The sequence below is a fragment of the Humulus lupulus genome, chromosome 5 (assembly GCF_963169125.1).
Source record: "Humulus lupulus chromosome 5, drHumLupu1.1, whole genome shotgun sequence".
NCBI lineage: Eukaryota > Viridiplantae > Streptophyta > Magnoliopsida > Rosales > Cannabaceae > Humulus > Humulus lupulus.
In genome coordinates this window covers 139800212-139812894 of record NC_084797.1, presented here as the reverse complement: position 1 = coordinate 139812894, position 12683 = coordinate 139800212, and positions in this window count along the sequence as shown.

The following is a 12683-nucleotide window of genomic DNA, read 5'->3' as shown; positions in this document are numbered from 1 at the left end:
ATCACAAGACAAGTGCTCACAAGTGGAAATACTTTACTTAGTAGAAGGTAATCACAAAGGAGACACTTGAAAGTATCCAATGGTACTTCAAATAGAGGATGATCCTAAAACCTTCCAAAAAGCTATGACTTCAAGAAACTCTATTTTTGTTGGAAGGAGGCAATAAATGATGAGATAGATTCAATTATATCCAACCACAGCTGTGAAATCATTGATCTACCACAAAGATCAAAACTAATAGAGTGTAAGTGGGTATTTCCAAGAAAATATCACACCAATGGGACCATCAAAACCTTTCAAGTAAGGTTGGTAGCTAAATGGTTAAGAAAAAAGGAAGGCATATACTATTTTAATACCTATGCACAGATGGCAAGGACAACTTCAATAAGAACATTGTTTTCCTTATCTTCAATACACAAACTATATGTTCATCAAATGGATGTCAAAACAACATTTTTAAATAGCAACCTTGATGAGGAGGTTTACATGGAACAACTAGAAGGGTTTGTTCTAAGAGGAAATGAAAATAAGGTGTTTAGAATGGTTAAATATAATTGTTAAGTTGTTTAGAGAATGTAGTGCAAAACACTTAATGATTTCACTTAAAATTGAAGTGAAATTATGAGTATTTGTTGTAGGATTTTATAATTTACCATTTTAGGTCTAAAGTGATTATAGAATTACTTAAGATTGGTAGAAATTGATTGTATTATTCCGGTGAACATGTTAAAAATATACTGGCTATGCCAAATATTCTAACATAAATACAAAATCAAATCTATTTCTAAATATGGAAACTAAATATACAGACAACTAAACACATGATTTCTTATCTATCAATATCTGTCAATACTCCCTCTCAAGTTTGACTATAGATGTTGACAAGTCCAAGCTTGTTTGTTAGGAAATCAAATACTCTTTCAGATAGCCCCTTTATAAGAATATCTGCCAATTGTTGGTTTGTGTGCACGTATCTAATTTTGATAACACCTCCATCAATTTTCTCATTGATAAAGTGACGATCCAATCCCACGTGATTTGTTCTGTCATGATGTATTGGGTTATGAGCAATACTAATAGTAGACTTGTTGTTACAGTAAAGTTAAACAGGAGCTTCATATTAAATCTTTAACTCCTCTAGTAGTCGTTTTAGCCAAATTGCTTCACACACTCCATTGGCCATGGATCTATATTCTACTTCTGCACTGCTTCTTACAACAACAATTTTCTTCTTACTTTTCCATGTAACAAAGTTACCCACAATAAAGTACAATAGCCAGATGTAGACTTTCTATCATCAATCGATCCAGCCCAGTCTGCAATTGTGAATACTTCAATTGTCCGTTCCAGAGCTTTCTTGAAGAATAACCCTTGCTTGGTGTTTTCTCTAAATACCTCAACACTCGATACACATCATTGAGATGACCTTGGTGAGGGTCATGCATATATTGACTTACTAGAATCGCAACAAATGCAATGTCAGGTCTAGTGTGTGAGAGATAAATGAGCTTTCCAACTAAATGTTGGTATCTCCCCTTGTCAACGGGATCTCCTTTGAACATTCGTGCTTTGTCTCCAAGTTCAATTGGAGTTTTGCAAGGTTTACTACCTAGCATTCTAGTTTCTTTTAGAAGATCTAGAGTGTACTTCCTTTGTGATACAGAAATACCCCTTTTACACCTAGAAAATTCCATACCCAGGAAGTATCTTAATATTCCCAGATCCTAGACTTCAAATTCCCTTGCCAACAATTCTTTGACTAGAATCATCTCTTTTGTATTATTATCGGTGATGATTATATCATCAACATACACAATCATGATAGTTATTTCTCATTTTCCTGAGTGTTTAATGAACAAAGTGTTGTCTGTTTGGCCTTGTGAGTATCCAAGACCTTTGATTACTTTTAGAAATCGATTGAACCATGCTCGAGGAGATTGTTTTAGGCCATAAATTGACTTGTTGAGCTTGCAGACATTCTTGGTACTAGAAGTATCTTCAAATTCCGACAATTGAATCATATAAACTTCTTCTTATAACTCTCCATTTAAGAATGAATTTTTTACATCCAACTGATGTTACCCCCAATCTAGGTTGGCTGCTAGCGAGAGTCAAACTATGATTGTGTTGAGTTTAACAACTGGAGAGAAGGTTTCAGTATAATAAATCCCATAGGTTTGTGTGCAAACCCTTTTGCAACTAACCGAGCTTTGTACCTTTTGATGGATTCACTTGCATTATACTTGATAGTAAACACCCATTTACATCCTACAACCTTTTTCTCAGGTGGTAATTCCACTAATTTCCATGTCTCATTTTTCTTAAGGGGTTTCTTCTCTTCAAGAACAACTACTCTCCTTTCAGGAACATCTTGTGCTTCTTAGATGTTCCTAGGAATAATAATTTTTGAAAAATTTGAATAAGAGATGAATTTGGAGATGGATTGTTGAGTGCAAGACCTAATTCCTTTTCTTAAGACAATATGAATGTCTAGATCAGTGTTTGAGTGATAATTACCAGACTCTTTTGGAGGAAGAGAATCTACCATCAGTTTGGCTTCTTGATTGTGTTGAGGATTCATGATTTGGTTATTTCTTTGTCTTCTAGAATAAACACGCAACTCTTGTTGTTGGTTTGGAGGATGTGTATATGTTTATATTGAATTAGAAGATGAGGCAAGATCTTTTGAATTTTGATCTGTCGGAGGGTGAGTCAATTTTGGAATAGAGGAGTTGTGGGATGTGATGGAATTATAGATTAACTCAGAGGTAGTTTTAATCCCCATGACCACTAAGCTTTGTTCTCTTGATAAGTGTTGATCTCCCCCTAAAGCGAGGTGGGACAAAAGTATGGAATGTTTTTAAAAAAACTGACATCTCTGGAGACAATTTTTTTTTTGTAATAGGGTAGTAGCACCGATAGCCTTTTTGAGTAGGAGAGTAACCAATGAAGAAACTTTTAATGGCTCTAGGGTAAAGTTTGATGTGATCCTTAGGATGAGTACGGACAAAAACAGTACACCCAAAGGCTTTGATAGGAAGAGTGTTTGAAGATAGATGACGATAGGAAGTCTGAAGAAGAGAATATGGTGTTCGAAAGCCAATTGGATGACTAGAGAGATGATTGATGAGATAGACACCGGTAAGGATAGCATCTCCCTAAAGGTACTTAGGAACGTTCATAGTAAAATGTAGAGCTCGCACAACTTCTTAGAGGTGATGATTCTTACGTTCAATAATGCCATTCTATTGAGGGGCATTGGCATATGAACTTTGATGAATAAGGCCTTTTTCGAATAGGTAGGGTCCTAAGATAGAATTGAAATATTTTGTGCCACTATTCGTTCGTAATATATGAATATATGTCTAAAATTGTGTTTGAATCATGTTATGGAAATTTTGAAACACATGAAATGTATCAGACTTGTGTTGGAGGAGATACACCCAAGTAAGACATGTGTGATCATCAATAAATGTGATAAACCATCGATGACCATGGGAAGTAGTGACTTTTGAAGGTCGCCACAGATCATTGTGGAAAAGCAGCCCGTGTGTGCTTAGCCAGTTGACAAATAACACAGTGCAAAGAATTATAATTATTATTGGAAAATAATGGTGGAAACAAATGTTTTAAATATGAAAAACTTAGATGACCAAGTCGATAATGCCATAATATAATTTTGCTAGATTTTGAACAAAAATAAAGTTTATTATAGAAACAGAGGTAGAAGGCAAACAAGATGAACTAGGTTGCTGTATTATTGGTTGATGATTTTCAAAGAAATAAAGTCCACCATGAATCCTAGCACTGGAAATTGTCCTCCCCGAGGATAGTTCCTGAAATTGAAAAGAATTGGAAAGAAATTTAGCAAGGAAACAATTATCAGTAGTCCACTTACCGACATAAATTAAATTGCATGTTAAAGAAGGAACATGAATGATTGATTTAAGGGTTAAATCAGTCGAAAATTTAATGGTACCCATTCCTGCAATAGGAGAGAGCAAGCCATCTGCTATTCTGACACTAGAAGGATTAGAACATGGAATATAGGATTCAAACAAAGAATATAAACTGGTCATATGATCAGAGGTGCCAGAATCAATTATCCATGGTGTTTGAGAGTCAGTGAGAGCAGAGGAGAAATTACCAGAGTGGGCAATAGAGCAAGATGCACTATGTGATTTGGAACCCAGAACCCATTGCAAATAATTTTTACCCTTAAGTCTGTTGGCTGTGATATGGAGAGAACTGCTGTCATGGCTATAAAGAGAGCCCATAGAACCACTGGGCCGATTTTGGGTCGAGTTGGGAATATTTCCACTAGGCTGAGTTTGGGCTGAGTTAGGCCAATAGTTTGAGAGGATACATCTTAACTCATGGACATTGCTGAGACAGAGACCCGTGTGACTAATGCATCTGGGAGAGAAGTCGTGCGACTAAACTTGCGCTTGGGGAAGAACATGTGCGACTGACTGACTGTGTAAAGACCTGACTAACTTAAAGACCTCAGACCTTTAGAACTACTAAGACAATAACTACTATCTTTGGATAAATACATAAAATAATAATGCTTTATTATAGAAAATAAAAAAAATACGAGATCCTATTGTTTATACATAAAAGAAAATTATTCCTTTATTTTAAAGGTTCAAATACTTAATGCGGAAATCATAAATACATAATAAAAAGACTCAAATGTCAACGTCATCCTCGATTGATCCCATCGATCCATTCCTTTAGTCCTCTCCCAATACACATGCCAAAGCCACCTAGGATCCGTCCTGCCTTCCATGTTCATTTACCTACACAATCTAAATAAAAAGGAATGAGCCTAATGCCCAGTAAGGAAAAACTACTAAAGCATAACATAAAACATAAGACATAAAACATAAAACATAAAACATAAAAATGGACTACAATATTAATGGCCATTAACTCATTACCGTAGTATGTGATAGAAACTATTATAGTCCTCTTGCTACTATTTAGAGGTAGGTTTAAACATCACTATAGTCAACGATAATGATAAAAATCTTGGGATTTGCTATCTAAGCAACTATATTTCCCAAGCGACTAAAAGACATAAAAATCTCGGGATTTGCTATCTAAGCAACCATATTTGCCAAGTGACCAAAGACATGAAAAAAACATACAAAAAAGCACATAGCACATAAAATCTAACTTATTTTCCTTACCAAAAACTCGGGTATTGGAGACAAGTGCGGGATTGGAAACTCCTAAAACCAAACAGTAAAACCATAAGTTTCCTAAAGAAAAGAAGATCTAAATCATTAAGATAAGAACTTACTGGAAAACCTTAAGTTTTAAAGAAATCAAGGACCTAAACAAAAAGGCATTATAACGAGTTAGGATTTGAAGTAAAAGAAAAGAATAAGGGGAATAGCAATGAACTAAACTTGAGGATTAAGAGTACCTTAGATACCTTAGAGCTTTGATCTATACCTCAATACCGAAATCAAACTCTAGCTTACTTCCCAAGTGTTTAGAAAAGGTTGGATTTGAAAGATTTTAGCCCCAAAGCCTTAGTGTTTCTGTCTAGAATGAAATTAGCAGCTTGGAGGCTCTGAGAAGTGTTTGAAAGGTGAAGCAAATGGCTGAGTGAAAGGTCCCATTTATAGAGTTCAAGGAGTGAAACTAACTCCCTTTAAAATGAATAAAAAATTGAACTGTTTTTACCTTTGGATTCCATGGATTTTAAAAAATGGCAGAGAGAGTCGATATAACGCCCCCTATAGGCGATATATCGCTTGCCCCATTTTCCGAAGCCTCCGTGGTTTCGTTCTTGCGAAGTCGACGCATTTTCTGTATCAATATAGGCGATATATCGACCCCTATAGCTGCGATATATCGACTTACACTGATAAATTAAACCATATTTTTGCACATTTTCAACACACTTGAAGTTGTTTAAACCACTTTGACTGAGTAATATGAGATCCTAACAGTTGAGGGAAAATTCTAGACTTCCTAGGTTTATCCTTGATTATTTTATTCATCTAAAATCCTTAAATCCTTAATAAACATACATGTGACAAATGTCATGTTCTTAATTATTCTATCTAAACCTTAGGTTATAATAAATAATATTTCTAGGACCAGCTTCAATAATTAAACCTTATGATAAAATTAATATTTCTAAACTATAGGTTAAACTTATAAAATCCATAACTATCTCTATGAGTTTCCAAATAATTCCCAGCTTGAACCAATAACCATGAAAACTAAAATACAATTCCGATGCGCTATAATTCCCTCCTACTTAAAAGAATTTGGTCCCCAAAATTTACTTACAAAAAAATTATGGATATCGTGCTCAGATTTCTTCCTCCAATTCCCACGTTGCCTCCCGTTCTGTACTATTACTCCATAAGACCTTGACTATGAGAATACTCTTAGACTGTAATTCCTTTATTCCCTTCTCTTGGATTCTAACCGGTCGTTCCTTATAACTTGGGTCTTTCTGAAGTGCTAACGTATCGTACTTTAGAACGTGGGATGGGTCTGACACATATCTACGCAGCATCGAGATGTGAAACACATTGTGGTTGTCTGCTAGAGCTGGCGATAGGGCAAATCTATACGCTACTAGTCCCACCTTGTCCAATATATCAAAAGGACCTATGTACCGGTTGTTAGGATTAATGCCCTAAAAGCATGTAAAGACATTTGATTGATTTTAAATAAAAGTACAATTTTATTATATTTTAATGTTATAATTATTGTTTGAATTAATTATATAATAATATCAAGAAAATTCCCTATTTATTCATGAGAATATGATCTTGTATTAGTACGAGATAATTAAGATCATATATAATGAATAAAATAGTTAGGAACATATTAAAGTAAGGAATCTTTAATGAATGGTTACTAGTACGGTTTGCTAAGCATACGAGAAGCAAGTAATCTAGATTCAGATTACTGATGTGGATAGTCATCTTAGTAAAGGTGTTGTATATAATAAAGATTATATATGACAGGATCAATGAGAATTAATTATCTTTATAAACATGCCGTTTGACGTAAAGATTTAATTCTTGTCATAATAGATGATTGTTTGTAGATCAGTCTACATCCTGAGTATTCATGAACTCCTATTTATGTTTATTAGATCTTTTGATTCACTCGTTAAGGTCTCTTAGAATAATAAGGTTAATGACTTTTGTTTTGGAGATTCAATATCATGGATGGCTGGAAACATGAATTACAATAATGGAATCCATGCTTTCCTAATGGATCGAATATTGGTTCTCTTAAGGGTTGATTCTGTAACTGAATAGTTATTAAGCTCAAATCTATAATTAGATTATAGATTAATTATTCACTAGTGAATTAATGGTACTTAATGATCAAGAGTTAATTAGAAGGGCAAAATGGTAATTTTGACCAACTATAATTAACGAACCAATAATGGAGGACATAACTACATATATTGATTATATCAATGGACTACTAGAGAAAACTCCATAAATATAATTCTATAAATACTTAGAGTGCAATTGCATATTTATAGTGGAGTAATCATGGAATTAATAAATAAGATTATTATATCAAAGAGTTAAATTAATAATATGGTTTATTGGAGCTTCGTATTATAGGTCCATGGTCCCTAGATCACCTCTGTCCTACACTGTCAAAGGTAAGGATGTAAAAAAAAAAGATTTGTTAAGAGAAATGACCAAATTGCAAATGAATTAATTTTCCAGGGCAAGGAAATAATTATTTGATAATTATGGGCAATTTATTAATTATGATTTAATTAATTATTTAACTATATAGTTTTTATTTTGCAAAAATTAGGTTAAAATTAATATTAATCTTGTTTGGATCAATATAAAGAGAGAAAATAATAAATATCTTATTTATAATATGATATTTATTTATTTAATTTAAAACTGATATTTTAAGATAAATTTAATTTTGAATTAACTGATATTTATGTTGGAATAAATATCTTGTCTTAAAAGTTGATTAAATAAACAAATGAGAAAATTAGGGCAACCCTAATAGGGCTGGGCGACACACACTGTACAGTACAGTGTGTGGCACCTAGTATTAGGGATTTTATCCCTGGGATTTGAATTTCGAATTTCAAATAAATTTGTTTAATCAATTATTTAATTATTCTTTTTAAATATGATTTAAATAGATAATTAAATGAAAATATCTAATTAATTTGAATTTGAATTATATTTTAATTAAATAAATATTTTTTTAATTATATTAAATATCTTTATAAATTTGATATACGTGATATTTTGAAAATGGATGGATAATCAGACTCTCTCTCTAAAGCGATTATTTTCTCTAAACCTGAAAACTATTCTAAACCTTCTCTCTGTCAAAACTCTCTAGATCTCATGTGTTGAGTACATCTAGGGAGTCACATAAATCAATTTTTTGAATCCTACATGTCAACACACATCCTTGTGTGTATGAGGATTGGTCTGGAAGATCAGGGTGTGAGATCTCAGAACAGTGGATAGAAAGTTCGTTGATTTATACAAAAAGACTTAATGATACTTGATAGTATACAAGAGGTAATCCCTAATCTATTTATATGTGATTTAATATTTATATATGTATATGATCCTGACTGATATTAATATTTATTAAAATGGTTCCATATATTTCGTTGCGTATTGATTTGATCATTTAATTCCAACACTGGGGACTAAGTTTTCCTTTCTTCCCAAACCGCTTCACTCCTTTCATTGGAGATATTCTCAAGAAGGCTTGATCTCCGACCTTGAATTCCACATCTCTTCGCTTGGCAGTTGCATAACTCTTTTGTCCACTCTGAGCAGCGAGCATACACTTTCTATTTAGTTCCACTGCGTCTTGAGCCTCTCTAACAACCTCGGGTCCAAGAAGTTGTCTTTCTCCTACTTCGTCTGAATGTAACAGCGACTGTAATTTCCTTCCATAAAGTAGTTCATAGGGTGCCATACCGATCGTTTCCTGGTAGCTATTATTGTAGGAGAACTCTATAAGTGGTAAATCCTTACTCCATGATCATCCGAAGTCTAGTACACAAGTGTGCAACATATCTTCTAAAATCAGTATGGTATGCTCGGACTGTCTGTTGATCTGAGGAAGAAATATCGTACTAAGACTTAGTTTGGTACACTAGGCTTGCTGCAAGCTTCCCTAAAATATCGATGTGAACACCGAACCTCTGTTGGATACTATAGTCTTAGGGATTCCATGCAGTCGTACAATTTGTTGAACATAAATGTCTGCGTACTAGCCCGCAGTGTATGTAGTCTTGACTTATAGGAAGTGAGCTGACCTGGTGAATCTATCCACCACAACCCAAGCCGAGTCGTGTTGCTTACTTGTCTGTGGCAATCCTGTCGCGAAGTCCATGGCTATGTCTTCCCACTTCCATTCCAAAATACTAAGCGGTTGCAATAAGCTGCCATACCGATCGTTTCCTGGTAGCTATTATTGTAGGAGAACTCTATAAGTGGTAAATACTTAATCCATGATCATCCGAAGTCTAATACACAAGTGCGCAACATATCTTCTAAAATCAATATGGTATGCTCGGACTGTCTGTTGATCTGAGGATGAAATATCATACTAAGACTTAGTTTGGTACACTGGGCTTGCTGCAAGCTTCCCTAAAATATCGATGTGAACACCAAACCTCTGTTGGATACTATAGTCTTAGGGATTCCATGCAGTCGTACAATTTCTCGAACATAAATGTCTGCGTACTAGCCCGCAGTGTATGTAGTCTTGACTTGCAGGAAGTGAGCTGACTAGGTGAATCTATCCACCACAACCCAAGCTGAGTCGTGTTGCTTACTTGTCCGTGGTAATCCTGTCGCGAAGTCCATGGCTATGTCTTCCCACTTCCATTCCAGAATACTAAGCGGTTGTAATAAGCTTGCGGGTCACTGATGTTCTACCTTTACTTGTTGGCATATTAGGCATTTAGACACATACTCTGCTACATCTTTCTTCATCCTTGGCCACCAATATAGTGCCTTAAGGTCGTGAGTCATCTTGGTAGACCCTAGGTGAATAGGGTATGGGGTAGTGTGTGCCTCTTCTAATATCTTCATCTTGATCCTATGGTCATTTGGCACGCATACCCGGCCTTTATATTTCAAGAACCCTGTCTATAGAGAAATCTGTAGTCTTGCCTTCTTTGACTGCAACCATATGCGATAATAGTGTGTCATCATGCCCTTGCCCAATCCGTATATCCTCTAGTAAATTCGACTGGATGGACAAGTTAGCAAGTTGACCCATGTCTATTTCTATCCCGACATTAATCAGCTCTTGCTGTAGCAGCTTTTGAATTTTGGATAATGCTGCCAGATTTCCATAACTCTTCTAACTTAACGCATCTGCAACTACATTCACCTTTCCAGGGTGGTATAAGATTTTGTAGTCATAGTCCTTTACTAGTTCCAACCACATGCGTTGCCTCATATCGAGCTCCTTTTGCGTGAAGAAATATTTTAAGCTCTTGTGGTCCGTATAAATCTCACACCGTTCTCCATAAAGATAGTGGCTCCAGATTTTCAGTGCGAAGACCACCGCTACTAACTCCATATCGTGTGTTGGATAGCATTGCTCGTATTCCTTCAGCTTTCTTGAGGCGTAGGCTATCACCTTGTCATTTTGCATTAGCACACAACCCAAACCTTGCTTGGACGCATCACAGAATACTACAAACTTGTTGTTGGGTGTTGGTGCGCAAAGTACTGGGGTTGAATAGAGTTTGTCTTTTAGCAACTGGAAGCTTTCTTGACATTTATCTGTCCAGTTGAATTTGTTTGCTTTCGGGTCAGGTTGGTAAGAAGAGTGGCTATCTCAGAAAAGCCTTCTACAAATCTCCAATAATAGCCTGCTAGCCTGAGAAAACTTCTAACCTCTGACGCATTCTTAGGTTTGGCTAATCCTTCACAGCCTCTACTTTAGTTGGGTCTACAACGACTCCATCCTTGGATACTATGTGCCTAAGGAACGCTACTTGTGATAGCCAAAATTCACATTTCTTGAACTTGGTGTAAAGTTGTTGCTCCTTTAGTCGTAGCATGCTTAGTCTTAAGTGTTCCTAATGCTCGACTTCATCCTTGGAGTACACCAATATATTATCAAAGAATACCACGATGAATTTTTCCACGTAATCCTTGAAGACCTGGTTCATTAAGTCCATAAATGTGGCTGGAGCGTTGGTAAGACCAAAAGACATAACTAGGAACTCGTAATGTCCGTATCGAGTCCTAAAAGCTGTCTTTGGTATATCTTCTTCCCTTACCTTAAGCTGGTGATAACTGGACCATAGATCAATCATTGAAAATACAGTCACTCATCGGAGTTGATCAAATAAGTCGTCGATCCGGGGTAGCGAGTACTTGTTCTTTATTGTCACCTTGTTCAACTCGCAGTAACTAATACACATCTGCATGCTTCCATCCTTTTTCTTCTCAAATATAATCGGTGCCCCCCATGGCCAATGGCTAGGTCTGATGAATCCCAAGTCTAAGAGCTCTTGTAACTGCATTTTCAACTCCTTGAGTTTAGTAGGTGCCATATGGTATTGTGCCTTTGAGATAGGCTTGGTTCCCGGTCCTAATTCGATTGTGAAGTCAATTTCCCTAGTAGCGGGTAACCCTGGTAACTCATTAGGAAATATCTCTGGAAATTCCTTTATAATGCGGACGTCTCCAACCTTTTATGGTGTTTCTTATGCCACATCTGTGACACTTGCTAAGAATGCGTGACATCCTTTCTCTATCATCCCTTTAGCCTTCAGAGATGAGATAAGCGATGTCCGTAGTTTTGAAACCTTACCCATAAAACATAGTTTCTGACCCTCAAGGGTTTCGAATGTCACTTGCTTATGTCGACAGTCGATGGTTGTGCCATATCTCGCTAGCCAGTCCATACCCAGTATTATGTAGAAGTCCTTGATCTCTAGCTCTATCTGGTCTCCTTCTAGCTCCGTGCACTCAACTTTGATCAGTGCTCCTCGTACTATTTTTTATGATAGAACAATTTCACCCGAAGGTAGTTTTGTAACAAACCTATTTCTAAATCTTTCACAAGGTTTGTCTAATTTCTCTATCACTCTCAATGAGATATACGAGTGTGTTGCTCCCTAATAAAACAATAATGAACATATATTATCAAGGATAGGAAGCTGACCTGTGACCACCTTGTTACTAGTTTCGCCTTCTTGCTAGGTCAAAGCGAAGACTCTGGATGGAACCATCTTGTTATTATTCTTTTCTTCTATTTTGAGCTGCAGACAATCTCTTTTCTGATGACCTTCCTAGCCATAATTGTAACAACCTTTGATATTTGCACGACACTCCTCAGTATATCATTTCTGGCACTTGGAGCACTGAGGGTATTCAACATAACCCAACCTGTTATTACCATTGTTAGTCCATGCTCTTTTGTCAATATCGGTCTACTTATTATCAGGATGCTTTCTTTTCTGCCCATTATTGTTATGTTGGTTGTTGTGGTTTCGCCCATTATGAGTCTGATTTTGCTGCTTGAGTTCTGACTTGCTTGCCTCCTCCTTGCTAACATTTTCTTGGAGTCTTTCCACCTCTATAGCCATATCCAGAACATCAGCGTAAGAAGTGGTTCTGGGGTTTGCAAGATTGACCCCTAATTCATTATTGGGTCTA